Source organism: Pristiophorus japonicus, chromosome 23 (genome assembly GCF_044704955.1).
Source record: "Pristiophorus japonicus isolate sPriJap1 chromosome 23, sPriJap1.hap1, whole genome shotgun sequence".
Taxonomy (NCBI): domain Eukaryota; kingdom Metazoa; phylum Chordata; class Chondrichthyes; family Pristiophoridae; genus Pristiophorus; species Pristiophorus japonicus.
Window position 1 is genome coordinate 55,575,152 of NC_091999.1, and position 15,441 is coordinate 55,590,592.

Consider the following 15,441-nt stretch of genomic DNA (forward strand, 5'->3'; position numbering starts at 1 on the left):
ACATTCCAATACGGGAATTACAGTCTCTGTCACAGGTGAGACAGCCGGTCATTGAAGGAAATGGTGGGTGGGACTGGTTTGCCGTATGCTCCTACGCTTGGTTTCTGCATGCTCTCAGTGATGAGACTCGAGGTGCTCAGCACCCTCCCGGATGCACTTCCTCCTTTTTTAGGCGGAATTTAGCCAAGGGCTCCTAGGTATCAGTGGGGATGCTGCATTTTTATCAAGGAGGCTTTGAAGGTGTCCGTGAAAAGTTTCATCTGATCACCTTGGGCTCGCTTGCCATGTAGGAGTTCTGAGCAGAATGCTTGCTTTGGGAGTCTTTTGTCAGCCATGTGAACAATGTAGCAAGCCAGGGTATCTCTGGAGATGGAGCACGCCGTGTCCACAAGAGATGGACACTGCAGAGACTGGAGTGCATCATTTCAAGAGAGAACAGAATTTTTATTTTTATTAATTTAATTTGATTTGACAAAGGTTCCCTTTATGTTGAATTATTAAGTTGTGTTTTTGGGGCCCTCAAAAAAAAAACAAAGGGGCATTTTAATGAAAGTTTGTGGAGTGTGACCACCCTCCCCCCCTTTAATCAGGAGGCACTTGATTATTGTTCTACTTAAAATAGTTGTGAACAATGTGGCCCACCCAACGCAGCTGGTCGAGTGTGGTCAGTGCTTCGATGCTGAGGATGTTGGCCTGATCGAGGAAACACCAGGAATGGTTTGATGAGAATGACCAGGAGATCCAGGAGCTAATAAATCGCAAGCACAGGGCATTTCTGAACCTAAAACAACAACCCAACTCGGGACCAGCAAAGCATCATTACAGGTGGCTTCAGGCCGAGATCCAAGAAAAAAACTGTGACCTAAAGCATAGATGGTTCGTGGAGAAATCACAGGAGGTTCAGCAGCTGGCTGACAGCCATGATGTGTGAGGATTCTTCACATCAGTCAACGCCACCTACAGCACAACAACGCAAGGCTCCACCCCACTGTTGGCCAAGAATGGGGAAACACTCATCAAGGACATCGAGGCAGCCATGACCCGCTGGAAGGAACACTTCGAAGATCTCCTTAGCCGACACTCTGCCTTTGACTCGAGTGTCCTCGACTCCAACCCACAGCATGCTACCCACCACCATCTCAGCAAAACCCCAGCCTTGTACGAGGTGGAAAAGGCCATCCGCCAGCTCAAAACCAACAAGGCAATGGGAGTGGACGAAATCCCCACTGAGGCACTAAAGTATGGCGGAGAGGCACTATTGGCACAAATGCATGACCTCATCTCTCTCATCTGGAAGAAGGAGGGCATGCCTGGAGATCTCAGAGATGCAGTAATCGTGACCATCTTTAACAAAGGGGACAAGTCTGACTGCGGCGATTACAGATGAATCACCCTGGGAAAGCCATCACTTGAATCGTCCTCAACCATCTTCTCCCTGTGGCTGAGGAGCTCCTCCCGGAGTCACAGTGTGGTTTTCATCCTCTGCGGAGTATAACGGACCTGAGTAGTTACACAGTAAGGATCTCAATAAACTCTCCCACCAGACACTTGCAGGGAAGGTACAGCATGGGTTAGAGACAGAGTAAAGCTCCCTCTACACTGTCCCATCAGACGTTCCCAGGGCAAGTACAGCAGAGGTTAGACACAGACTACATCTCCCTCTGACGTGTCCAGCCATTCCAGGGCAGATACAGCATCAGTTCGATATAGAGAAAATTTCCCTCTATACTGTTCTGCTGGACATTCCCAGGGCAGGTACAGCACGGGGTAGATACAGATTAAAGCTCCCCTTACACTGTCCCATCAACCATTCCCAGGGCAGGTACCACCAAGCTCATGGTCTACAGGGCTGAAGTAATACTCGCCCTCCTGTATGGCTCAGAGGAATGGACCATGTACAGTAGCCACCTCAAGTCGCTGGAGATATATCACCAATGATGTGTCCGCTAGATCCTACAAATCCCCTGGGAGGACTGGCACAGCAACATCAGCGTCCTTGTCCAGGCTAATGTTCCCAGCATTGAAGCACTGACCACATTTGATCAGCTCCGCTGGGCAGGCCACATAGCTCGTATGCCAGACACGAGACTCCCAAAGCAAGTGCTCTAGGTGGAGCGCCTTCACAGCAAATGAGCCAAAGGCGGGCAGCGGAAACATTACAAGGACACCCTCAAAGCCTCCCTGAAAAAGTGCGACATCCCCACTGACACCTGGGAGTCCCTGACAAAGACTGCCCTAAGTAGAGACAGTGAATCCGGGAGGGCGCTGAGCACTTCGAGTCTCAGTGCCGAGCGCATGCAGAAATCAAGCGCAGGCAGTGGAAGGAGCATACGGCAAAGCAGTCCCACCCATCCCTTCTCTCAATGACTATCTGTCCCACCTGTGACAGAGTCTGTGGCTCTCATAGTGAACTGGTCAGCCACCAAATAACTCACTTCAGGAGTGGAAGCAAGTCTTCTTTCTATTTTTCCTCGATTCCGAGGGACTGCCTGTGATAATGATGATGATGATGACAACACAGGTTAGATGCAGAGTAAAGCTCCCTCTACAATGTCTCACCAGACATTCCCAGGTCGGTACAGCGTGGGTTATTAAAGGTTAAATCTCACTCGAGCGTGTCCCAAACACTCCCAGGGTAGGTACAGCACAGTTTAGTTACAGAGTTAATCTCCCTCTACGCCGTCCAATCAAACACTCGCACAACAGACACAGCATGGGTTAGTCAGAGAGTAAAGCTCTCCATGGACTGATCCATCAAACACTCCCATCGCAGGTACAGCACGAGTTAGATACAGAGTGAAGCTCACTCTACACTGTCCCATCAAACACTCCGAGGGAAGATACAGCACGGATTAGATAATAGAGAAAAGCTTGCTCTCCACTATCCCATCAAAAACTGCCAGAGCAGGTACAGCATGGGTTCGACAGAAAGGTTTAGGCTCGATTTTCCTGGACTTGGGACATGGGCAACAGAAGGCATAGTCACCAATTATAATCAGGGATGATCAGGAAGACAGATATCTCATGGGTGGGGGCAGGATGGTGGTTGTGGGGCTGGAGGAATTTACAGAGCTAGGGAGGGACGAGGCAATTTAGGGGTTTGAAAATATTAGAATTTTCAAATCAAGGCGTTGCTTAACTAGAAGCCAATGTAGGTCAGTGAGGACAGGTGTGGTGGTGAGCTGGACTTGGTGCGAGTTAGGGCATGGGAAGCCGAATTTTTGATTAACTCTCTAGTTTATGTAGAGTCGAATGTGGGAGGAGTGCATTGGAATAGTCAAGTCCAGAAGTAACAAAAGCATGGATGAGGCCTTCAGCAGTGGATGAGCTGATGCAAGAGCGGAGACGGATGATGTTACAGAGATGGAAATAGGCAGTCTTAATTATGCCGCGGATATCTGGTTAAAAAACCTATTTCAGTGTTAAGTATGACACCAAGGTTGCAAAAAGTCTGGTTCAGGCAGAAGTTGGGGAAAGGGACGGAGTCTGTGGCTAGGGAACGGAGGTTGTGGCAATGACAATTACAAATATCAGAATATTTGACAGGCTATCATGTGCAAAATGTGTGGATGAGTTTGTAAAATTCAATCGGTTACAAAAACGGGTTACAGAAAGTAACAGATTTCGAACCTTATGCAAGATGGTTCAATAAAGGGGTGGTTCAAAGGAGTTCAGTTGAGTTTAAACTGACACACTGCAGTTAAGTCTACTACAACTACAACTCGTACTCAAATGGAACAAGTTTGGGGTTTTATAGAAGGTGAACTAGGTGAGAAATGACATAAGTTAGATTAAGAAAAAGCACTAAAATGGAAGAGTCAGTAACAGAACATCAATGAGTCTCCTCTGATCATGGAGGAATCAAATATTCGACAGACTGTGTTAGAAACAAAGATAATTTATTCAACATTTATACACAATATTAATCTCCAGCTCAGGTATAGGGGTTATTAAGATCATCAGAAACAAAGTAGAGCTGCCAGAGTGAACATGTTTCAGTGCCCAATGCAATCACAGTAAATCCTGTTCTATTCACAAATGCAGCCTTTCTCCTCAGCCCATTCAAAACTGAGATAAGGAGAAATGTCTTCTCTCAGAGGGTTGTAAATCTTTGGAATTCTCTGCCCCAGAGAGCAGTGGAGGCTGGGTCATTAAGGCGGAGATAGCCAGATTTTTGAGCGATAATGGAGTATCGGGTTCTGGGGAGCGGGCAGAGAGGTGGAGCTGAGTCTATGATCAGACCAGCCATGATCTTATTGAATGGGGAGCAGGCTCGGGGGTCCGGGTGGCCCACTCCTGCTCCAATTTCTCATGGTCTTATGTACCCAGCATGCCCCGCGCGGAAGAATGAGCCGCATCCAGACTGGAGGAGCTCAGTGCGCAGGCGCGGATCTTGGATGTGTTTGGAGCATGCGCGGAGCGTGTAATGGCGGAGGATGCACAGTTTGGACAGGCTCCTTAGAAATGTGCTTTTCAGCGGGACGGAGCGGAATAAGGGACCAGCGGGGAGCCGGGGAGGCTTCATAAACATCCGGTGCCCGCCGCAAGCCGGAATAATAACCGGAATATCGGCGGTTGCAGCTTCGGGTCGTTCTCCCGGTCAAAGGCCCAGACTAACGGCGGCCAGCTTTGTACAGGAAGGCAGGTTCATCGCTCCGCCATCTTGGTTCAGTGAGTAGCATAGCGCATGCGCTGCTATCTTGGTTCCGGAACAAAGTGAAAGATGTCAGTGTCTGGAACTGCACCCAACCAGAGTCAGTACCTTCAGGGGAGGGGAACCAGTGAGTAGAACTGAACCCAGCCAGAGTCAGTACCTTCAGGGGAGGGGAACCAGTGAGTGTAGAACTGAACCCAGCCAGAGTCAGCACCTTCAGGGGAGGGGAACCAGTGAGTAGAACTGAACCCAGCCAGAGTCAGTACCTTCAGGGGAGGGGAACCAGTGAGTGTAGAACTGAACCCAGCCAGAGTCAGTACCTTCAGGGGAGGGGAACCAGTGAGTGTAGAACTGAACCCAACCAGAGTCAGCACCTTCAGGGGAGGAGAAGCAGTGAGTGTATAATTGAACCCAGCCAGAGTCAGTACCTTCAGGGGAGGGGAACCAATGAGTGTAGATCTGAACCCAACCAGAGTCAGCACCTTCAGGGGAGGAGAAGCAGTGAGTGTAGAACTGAACCCAGCCAGAGTCAGCACCTACAGGTAAGGAGATGGAGGGGAGCCAGTGAGTGTCGAACTGAACGCAGCCAGAATTGGTGGTGAAAATTGGGAGTGGAGGGAAAACAGTCTATAACATAAGAAATAGAAGCAGGAGTAGGCCATTTGGCCCCTCGAGCCTGCTCCCCATTCAATAAGATCATGGCTGATCTGATCATGGACTCGGCTCCACTTCCCTGCCCGCTCCCCACAACACTTTATTCCCTTATCGCTCAAAAATGTGTCTATCTCCACCTTAAATTATTCAATGACTCAGCTTGCACAGCTCTTTGGGGCACAGAATTCCAGGGATTTGCCACCCTCAGAGAGGAAATTCCTCCTCATCTCACTTTTAAATGGGCGGCTCCTTATTCTGAGACTATGTCCCCCGAGTTTTAGCTTCGCATATGAGTGGAAATATCCTCTCTGCATCCACCTTGGCGAGCCCCCTCATTATCATTAAGTTTCAATAAGATCACCTCTCATTCTTCGAAACTCCAATGTGTATAGGCCCAACCTACTCAACCTATCCTCAGAAGTCAACCCCCTATCTCCAGAATCAACCTAGTGAACCTTCTCTGAACAGCCTTCAATGCAAGTATATCCTTCCTTCAATATGGAGACCAAAACTGTACGCAGTACTCCAGGTGTGGCTTCACCAATACTCTTTACAGTTGCAGCAGGACTTCTCTGCTTTTATACTCTATCCCCCTTGTAATACAGGCCAACATTCCATTTGCCTTCCTGATTACTTGCCGTACCTGCATACTAACTTTTTGTGTTTCATGCACAAGACCCCCAAGTATCTCTGTAATGCAGCTCTTTGCAATTTTTCTCCATTTAAATTATAATTTGCTTTTCTATTATTTCTGCCAAAGTGGATAACTTCATGTTTTCCCACATTATACTCCATCTGCCAAATGTTTGCCCTCTCACTTAACCTGTCTATATCCCTTTGCAGATTTTTTGTGTCCTCCGCACAATTTTTGTAACAACAGCAAACTCGGTCCCTTCATCCAAGTCATTAATATGGATTATAATTAGTTGAAGACCCAGCACCGATCCCTGCGGCACCCCACTAGTCATGTTTGCCAACTGGAAAATGACCATTTATCCCGACCCTCTGTTGTCTGTTGGTTTGCCAATCCTCTATCCACGTTAATACATTACCTCCAACCCTGTGAGCTTTTATCTTGTGCAGTAACCTCTTATGTGGCACCTTATCGAATGCCTTCTGGAAATCCAAATACACCACACCCACTGCTTCCCCCTAATCCACCCTGCTCATTACATCCTCAAAGTACTCCAGTGAATTTGTCAAACATGATTTCCCTTTCATAAAACCATGTTGAATCTGCTTGATTGAATCATGCTTTTCCAAATGTCCTGCTACTGCTTCCTTAATAATGGACTCCAGCATTTTCCCAATGACAGATTTTAGACTAACTGGTCTAAATTGTCCTGCTCTTTGTCAGCTTCCTTTTTCAAATAGGCAGGTTACATTTGCGGCTTTCCAATCTGTTGGGACCGCCCTAGAATCCAGGGAATTTTGGTAGATTACCACCAATGCATCCATGATCTCTGCAGCCACTTCTCTTAAGATCCGAGGATGCAAGCCATCAGGTCCAGGGGACTTGTCTGCCTTTAGTCCTGTTATTTTACCTAGTACTACGTCATTAGTGATAGTGATTGTATTGCGTTCCTCCCTATCTATAGCCCCTCGCTTATCCACTGCTGGGATGTTTTTAGTGTCTTCTACCATGAAGGACTCTTACTATCTGTTTTTATATTTTGTGCTAGTTTTCTTTCATAATCTATCTTCCCTCTCAATCATTTTATTTGCCGTTCTCTGCTGGCTTTTAAAAATGTCATACATCTCTGGCCTCCCACTAGACTTGGCCACACTGTATGCCTTTGTTTTCAATTTGATACCTCCCTTATTTCCTTAGTTAGCCACGGATTGTTATCCTGTCTCTTACAGTCTTTGCTTCTCCTTGGGATATATTTTTGTTGCAGGTTATGAAATATCTCCTTAAATGTCTGCCACTGCTCATCAACCATCCCATTCTTTAATCTATTTTCCCAGTCCAATTTAGCCAACTCTGCCCTCATACCATTGTAGTCTCCTTTATTTCAGCTTGGGACCCTGGTTTGAGAACCAACTTTCTCACCAACCAGAATATGGTTGAATTTGAAATTCAACCATATTATGGTCACTCATTCCGAGAGGATCTTTTAGTACCAGATCATTTATTAATCCTTCCTCATTACACAGTACTAGATCTAAGATAGCCTGCTCCCTGGTTGGTTCCACAACATACTGTTCAAGGAAACTATCCCAGATACACTCTATGGACTCCTCCTCAAGGCTACCCTGGCCAATTTGCTTTGTCCAATCAATATGAAGTTTAAAATCACCCATAATTATTGCCGTTCTTTTATTACAAGCCTCCATTATTTCTTGATTTATACTCCGTCCAACAGTGTAGCTACTGTTAGGGGCCTATAGACTCTGTCCACCAGTGATTTTCCCTTTATTATTCCTCATCTCCACCCAAACTGATTCAATATCTTGATCCTCTGAGCAAATATCGTTTCTCACTAACGCACTGATCTCATTCTTTATTAACAGAGCTACCCCACCTCCTTTTCCTTTCTGTCTGTCCTTCCGAATTGTCAAATATCCCTGAATATTTAGTTCCTAGTTCTGTCACCTTCCAACCACATCTCTGTAATGGGTATCAGATCGTACCCATTTGTATATATTTGTGCCGTCAACTCATCTATTTTGTTACAAATGTTATGTGCATTTAGACAAAGAGCTTTTAAATTTGTTTTTTTTCCTGTTTTTCCTGCCTTTTTCCTCTGTCCTTCCAACTCACTTTCTATATTTTTGCTTTCTAATTCCAGCTTTACTTCCCTCCCACTGAATCTATTCTCAGGTTCCCATCCCCTGCCAAGCTAGTTTAAACCCTCCCCAACAGCACTGACAAACCCCCCCACCCCCCACCCACCCCGGAAGAGGATATTGGGCCCGGCTCTGTTCAGGTGCAACCCGTCCGGCTTGTACAGGTCCCACCTCTCTCCAGAAGTGGTCCAAATGCATCAGGAATCTAAAGCCCTCACTCCTGCACCATCTTTCCAGCCAGGCATTCATCTGCTCTATCCTCCTATTTCTGTACTCACTAGCTCATGGCACCAGGAGTCATTCTAAATATTACCCTAGACCATGTCACTGTTTATAATTACACATGACCCAGTCTCGGTTTATATTACATTCGACCCTGCCTCTGTTTATATTACACTAGACCCTGTCCCTGTTTATACTACACTTGACAGTATCTCTGTTTACAAATAGAAGTATCGAGTACAAACGCATGGATATTATGATGAAGCTGTACAAAACAGGAGCAGCTGGGTTTGCAAGGGGTATAGAGTATAAAAGCAGAGAAGCCCTGCTACAACTGTACAGGGTATTGGTGAGGCCATACCTGGAGTACTGCGTACAGTTTTGGTCTCTGTATTTAAGGAAGGATATACTTTCATTGGAGGCAGTTCAGAGAAGATTCACTAGGTTGATTCCTGAGATGAGGGCATTGACTTATGAAGAAAGGTTGAGTAGTTTGGACCTATACACATTGAAGTTCAGAAGAATGAGAGGTGATCTTATTGAATCTTAAAACATACTGGAGGGCTTGACAAGGTGGATGCAGAGAGGATATTTCCACTCATAGGAGAATCTAGAACTAGGGGGCATAGTTTCAGAATAAGGGGTTGCCCATTTAAAACTGAGATGAGGGGGAACTTCTTCTCTCTGAGGGTTCTAATTCTGTGGAATTCTCTGCCTCAGAAAGCTGTGGAGGCTGGATCATTGAATATATTTAAGGCGGAGATAGACAGATTTTTTGAGCGATATGGGAGTAAAGGTTTATGGGAGCGAGGGGGAAGTGGAGTTGAGTCCATGATCAGATCAGCCATGATTTTATTGAATGCTGGAGCAGACTCGAGGGGCCAAATGGCATACTCCTGCTCTTATTTCTTGTGTTCTCCTTAGAGCAGGGAAGATTGAGAGGAGATTTGATCGAGGTGTTCAAAATCATGAGTGGTCGAGAGATACTGTTCCCATTGGCAGAAGGGTCGAGAACCAGAGGACACAGATTTAAGGTGATTGGCAAAAGAACCAAAGGCGACACAAGAAAAAACCTTTTTGCGTGGCGAGTGGTTAATATCCGGATTGCACGGCCTGAAAGGGTGGTGGAGGCAGACTCAATCACGGCTTTCAAAAAGGAGTTGGATAAGTACCTGAAAGAAAAACATTTGCATGGCTGTGGGGTAAGGGTGGGGGAGTGGGACTAGCTGAGGTGCTCTTGCAGAGAGCTGGCACGGGCTCGAAGGGCCGAATGGTCTTGTTCCGTGCTGTAACCATTCTCTGATTCTATGGTTCTAACTCTCTCAGCATAAGCCTCTATTCCCTTCTCCCTCATATGCTGATCTTCAGTGCATCGATACTGGAAACACAGAGCGACCAATCCAGAGCCGCTCTGTATCAGGGTGGGTGCTGGATACGGAAGTCGCTCCCTGTCCTCCTGTGTGCGTCTGTTTGTTGCATCAGTTTGACCTGGAGTGGAGAGGGGGAGAAGCTGCTTGGTTTAACCCCCAGAACCTCTGGGCCCAGTTGGGACCAACAATTTCCGATGAGAGACTCTCAACGGTGGTGGATTCTAGGGGAGATTAGGTTGTGAAACAGACACTGCCCGCACAATGTAGAAGAGTATTGTTTTAGGAACAAGTATTTCTGCAGAGGCTTTCAATATACAGATTTGTTTTAATCCATTCTTAGGATGTGGGTGTTGCTCATAGGGCCAGAATATATTTCCAATTTCCATTTGCCCCTTGACAAGGTGATGGTGGGCCTTCTCGAACTGCTGCAGTCCGTGTGGTGAAGGCCCTCCCACAATGCTGTTAGGTGAGGAGTTCCAGGATTTTCACCCAGTGATGATGGAGGAACGGTGATATATGCCCAAGTCAGGATGGTGTGAGACTTGGAGGGGAACTTGGAGCTGATGGATTTCCATGCACCTGCTGCCCTGGTCCATCTAGGCGGGATAGGTTGCGGGTTTGGGAGGTTCTGTCAAAGTTCTGGTCGAGTTGCAGATGTTTAAATTTCCTCCCCTTCACCCCGCCCACCTCTCCCTCCTCCCATAGAGGCCAGAGTCTTGTGTCGGCCCAGACCTGTTGGTGGGTTCCCTTCCCTGCAGGACATTAGTGACCAGTTGGGTTATTACAACAACCCGTCAGCTTTCATGGTCACTTTTCTTCTGCTGATGGCTGCACAAATAGCCAGGTTCATTCAGCTCAATTTCACAACCTGCCTTTGTGTTTTTGTGGGTTCTCTCTCACCCACCCTTTTTCCTGTTTGAAACTCACTTTACAGGGTATTAAAAGGGGAGGATTTGTCAACCAGAGGCCCAAACCAAACATCACATTAAGATCTGACGGAGTCACTCGATTCATCGGGAACGGAATATCATCGGCCTTTGATCATGGAAGCAAAAAGCACTGTTCACAGCGTGGAGAAACAGTACACGTGCTGTGTGTGGACAAGGCTTCAGCCGATCATCCAACCTGGAGAAACACAAGTGCAGTCACACTGGGGAGAAACTGTGTAAATGTGCGGACTGTGGGAAATGTTTCAACTACCCATCCCAGCTGGAAACACATCGGCGAGTTCACCCTGGGGAGAGGCCATTCAGCTGCTCTGAGTGTGGGAAGGGATTCACTCAATTATCCAACCTGCTGATACACCAGCGAGTTCACACTGGGGCGAGACCGTTAAGCTGCTCCGATTGTGGGAAGGGATTCACTCGGTCAGCCGACCTGCTGAGGCACCAGCGAGTTCACACTGGGGAGAGGCCATTCACCTGCTCCGAGTGTGGGGAAGGATTCACTCAGTCATCCAACCTGCTGATACACCAACGAGTTCACACTGGTGAGAGGCCGTTCACCTGCTCCGATTGTGGGAAGGGATTCCCTCGGTCCTCCCACCTGCTGAGGCACCAGCGAATTCACGCTGGGAAGAGGCCATTCACCTGCTCTGAGTGTGGGAAGGGATTCACTACATCATCCCACCTGCTGGCACACCAGCCGGTTCACACTGGGGAGAGGCCATTCACCTGTTCTGAGTGTGGGAAGGGATTCACTCAGTCATCCCACCTGCTGACACACCAGCGAGTTCGCACCGGGGAGAGGCCGTTCATCTGCTCTGAGTGTGGGAGGGGATTCAGTCAGTCATCCACCCTGCTGAAACACCAGAGAGTTCACAAGTGACTGCAGGGGTGGGATTCTGCCATTATTGCTGCTGTTAATCACATCCGGATTGAACCATATTCATTCTGACAGTTGGGGTTTGTTTCCGCTGATGTCAATAACTCCTGTAACTGGACTGGAGTTTAATATTTGGGAGAAAGACAAATAAATTCTTGTTGCTTTCAATACATTGGTGTGGATTTCTTTCTTTCCCAACCAAGAGTTCAGCATCACCTGGCTGGAGCTCAGTGAGGACAATTTTGGCGGAGGATCGTATGGGGGGAGAACTTCAGCCTGGACACAGTCCTTCAGGGTCACACTGAGAGTGGCAAATGGCACTTTGGTCTTTCTAATCACTCTTCATTGACAGCAAAGTCGCTATGCGGGTTCACCTTGACATTGTAAGGTACGGATGATATCCACCCAAGGGTGTTTAAAGAGATGGGACGGCTGCTCTGTCAGCCCCTTGCCCAGATCTCCATCAGCTCAGTAGAGTCATGGGTTGTTCCCCGAGATTGGAAGGTAGCACACATAGTTCAAGTTTTGCAAATTGGCCACAAGTTGGGAACTGAAGGCCCATCAACGTGACCTCGATCACTGGGAAGGTGCTTGAAGGGATCCTGAGAAATGCTGTTTTCGATCATGGGGAAAGGGAAGGGGCCATTACAGACACTGAACATGGATTCCGGGAAACATGGTCATGCCTTACAAACTAGCTTGAGTTTGTAAAGAAGTTGTTCGGTTGGTGAATGGGCGAATCCGGTTGACATTGTCTACCTCAAGGTGTCAAACTCATTTTCTATGGTGGGCCTGATCCGATACCCTGGCACTTGGCATGGGCCACATTCAGCAAAAGCTATTATAATAGGAATAAATGAAGATAAACTACATCGGAATTTACATTTAGATTTTATTTACTGCCGCTGCTCCCGATCCCTGGCACCTCTTAGCTTGAGCATTCATGAACTGACCCTGCTCAAACCATAAGCTCAAGGCTATCGGTGCATGGTTCTGCCTCTGACCACAAGGCTGTGTCACTGCCACACACCGATACCGTTTCCTTGTTTCACATCTCCATACAAACACCATCACTTCACACATCCTCTTTCTACACAATTGCAGCAGACATGAGCAAGGACATGAGGCTTATTAAAAGACACATTTCATTACAGCAAAGGTTGCACTGGGAGAAATGTTCAGTTACTTTGCATTACAGGCAAATACCGGACAAACCAGCAACACACTGGCACCTGAGCAGTGTCTCATCGGCCTTCAGGCTTTTCTTAAATAGATTTGCTGCCTGGATATAAACTTAAACCAGCTTTGCAGGCGTGATGCCCTATTCACACATTGAAGGTGAGAGAGGTGCTGTGGGGCACACACTAAGTCCTGTAGCTGAAAGTGATTAACAGACTGGGTTTTATGTTTAGTGATCCCGGGCGTGTTACCAATACCAGCAAAGATGAAGCCCATGGAATAAAAGGGACAGTGGATACTGTCTCACTTTGAGCGAGTCAGAATGAGAAGCTTTAACAACAGCTGATGTTTCACAAAGGGAGACCTCACCAGACCAAAGGACATTGGTGGCGTTTAATGGGCTGTTTGTGTCACTGGGCTACAGGAGGCTATTTGTGACAGAAGGAAAGCTGGTTACAGCAAACAAACAGTTTCCCGACCTGTCCAGGGCCCACTCTGACCCCCACCTTCTCTCTCTCACTATTGATGGACACTGCTGCAGTATTTCCTCCTCTGACCTTTCCTCTCTTGTCCCTCCTACACCCCTAATACACGGCCCGACACAATCTCCCTCCCCCGACATCATTACTGTGCTGGAATCCACACCAGTCTCCCCATCCGTTCCTTATTCCCTCCCTGGATCCTGAAACTACATTCTGAATCCCACTGTACTTAAGGAAGTGGCCATCGAAATACTGAATGCATTGGTGATCATTTTCCAACAGTCTATCAACTCTGGATCAGTTCCTATGGACTGGAGGGTAGCTAATGTAACACTACTTTTTTAAAAAGTCGAGAGAGTGAAAATGGGGAATTATAGACCGGTTAGCCTGACATCCGTAGTGGGGAAAATGTTGGAATCAATTTTTAAAGATGAAATAGCAGCACATTTGGATCGGTCCAAGTCAGCATGGATTTATGACAAGTCTTCTAAAATTTTTTGAGGATGTAGCTAGTAGAGTGGACGAGGGAGAACCAGTGGATGTGGTGTATTTGGACTTTCAAAAGGTTTTTGACAAGATCCCGCACAAGAGATTGGTGTGCAAAATTAAAGCACAGGGTATTGGGTGTAATGTATTGACGTGGATAGAGAACTGGTTGGCAGACAGGAAGCAGAGAATTTGGATAAACAAGTCCTTTTCAGAATGGCAAGCAGTGACTAGTGGGGAGCCGCAGGGCTCAGTGCTGGGACTCCAGCTACTTACAATATGCATCAATGATTTAGATGAAGGAATTGAGTGTAATATCTCCAAGTTTGCAGATGACACTAAGCTGGATGGTGGTGTGAGCTGTGAGGAGGATGCTAAAAGGCTGCAGGGTGACTTGGACAGGTTAGGTGAGTGGGCAAATGCATGGCAGATGCAGTATAATGTGGATAAATGTGAGGTTATCCACTTTGGTGGCTAAAACATGAAGACAGAATATTATCTGAATGACGACAGATTAAGAAAAGGGGAGGTGCAATGAGACAAGGGTGTCATGGTACATCAGTCATTGAAAGTTAGCATGAAGGTCCAGCAGGTGGTGAAGAAGGGAAATGGCATGTTAGCCTTCAAAGCTAGGGGATTTGAGTGTAGGAGCAGGGAGGTCTTACTGCAGTTGTATAGACTTTTGCTGAGGCCTCACCTGGAATATTGTGTTCAGTTTTGGTCCCCTAATCTGAGGAAGGACATTCTTGCTATTGGGGGAGTGCAGTGAAGATTCAACAGATTGATTCTCGGGATGGCAGGACTGACCTTTGTTGAGAGACTGGTTCGACTGGACTTGTATTCACTGCAGTTTAGAAGAATGAGAGAGGATCTCATAGAAACATATATAATTTTGACGGGACTGGACAAGTTAAATGCGGGAAGAATGTTCCCAATGTTGGGGAAGTCCAGAACCAGGGGTCACAGTCTAACGATAAGGGGTAAGCCATTTAGGACCGAGTTGAGGAGAAACTTCTTCACTCAGAGACTTGTTAATCTGTGGAATTCTCTACTGCAGAGAGTTGTTCATGCCAGTTCGTTAGATATATTCAAGAGTGGGTTAGATATGGCCCTTATGGCTAAAGGGATCAAGGCGTATGGAGAGAAAGCAGGAAAGGGGTACTGAGGTGAATGATCAGCCATGATCTTATTGAATGGTGCTGCATGCTCGAAGGGACGAATGGCCTACTCCTGCACCTATTTTCTATGTTTCTTACTCACTCTTCCCCTCCTGAAGCCTACAAGCTCTAAAACTGAAGCTTGATGGCCCTCAGTCCCAACTCCTTGAGTTACCTCCCCTTCTCTCCTCCTCTTTCCCCCTTGGTTCTGTTCCACACTGTGGGACTTGCGCCATCCCCGGGGATTCTCAGAATGAACAGGGGGATGTGTGTTGAGATAGGATGTCCCAGCTCTCCTCCTCTTTCCCCTTTGGTTGTGTTCCACACTCTGGACCTTGGGCCTTCCCTGGGGATTCTCAGTATGAACAGGGGGATGTGTGTTGAGACAGGATGCCCCAGCTCTCCACCTTTAAAGGGACAAGGAGATGACCAGCTGGGCTGAATGGCCCTGCTTTATGACATCACTGCAGTGCCTGGCAACCAAACTCCCTGAGCCCTGCTCATTATGGGCTGAGTTGAGCTCAGTGCTGTTACAGGAAGGGCAACAGGAGCAGGGTGCGACCCGTGTGGAGCCCAGCATTAATGGGGAGAGGTACAGGATCAATTTATACCTTATTGAGTGA